The sequence below is a fragment of the Myotis brandtii genome, unplaced genomic scaffold (assembly GCF_000412655.1).
Source record: "Myotis brandtii unplaced genomic scaffold, ASM41265v1 scaffold940, whole genome shotgun sequence".
Taxonomy (NCBI): Eukaryota; Metazoa; Chordata; class Mammalia; order Chiroptera; family Vespertilionidae; genus Myotis; species Myotis brandtii.
The window spans coordinates 658,562-658,932 of record NW_005371877.1 but is presented as its reverse complement, the minus strand read 5'-3'; the positions used below and the strand labels follow the sequence as shown (position 1 = coordinate 658,932).

Genomic DNA, 371 nt, shown 5'->3' with positions numbered 1-371 from the left:
CACACCTTCCTGCTGCGTGAATGCGAACCGGGCAGCGGGCGAAGGCCCTCCTGCCGGACACTCCTCTGCCAGCGCCGCTCTGGCCGAGTCGCCGGGGCCGAATGTGCGACGGGTCAGAACGGGGGGATGGCTTTTTTGGGGGGGGGAGTATCCGCTGATCTTGGGGAGGACGGGCCTTCTGTGGGCTGGGGCGGGCCAGATGTTGTACTTTAGGGGGGGAAGGGGATCGGGAAATGAGGTCAGCTGTTGTATTCAGGACAGAGGGGGGCAGAGATAGAGAGAGAGACAGAGTGAACGGGAAAGGGGGGGGCCAAAGGGCGGGCGAGAGGGAGAGGGGACAGCGAGAGGCGGGCAGGCGAACAGCGGGGGAG

At 65.8% G+C, this 371-nt stretch overlaps 1 protein-coding gene across 1 annotated transcript in view; it reads right to left on the bottom strand.

Annotated features, from left to right (window-relative positions):
• Window positions 1-371, bottom strand: part of IGF2 (insulin-like growth factor 2) — a 14,136-nt gene that overhangs the window by 5,286 nt on the left and 8,479 nt on the right. The gene's annotated exons all lie outside the window — the stretch shown is intronic.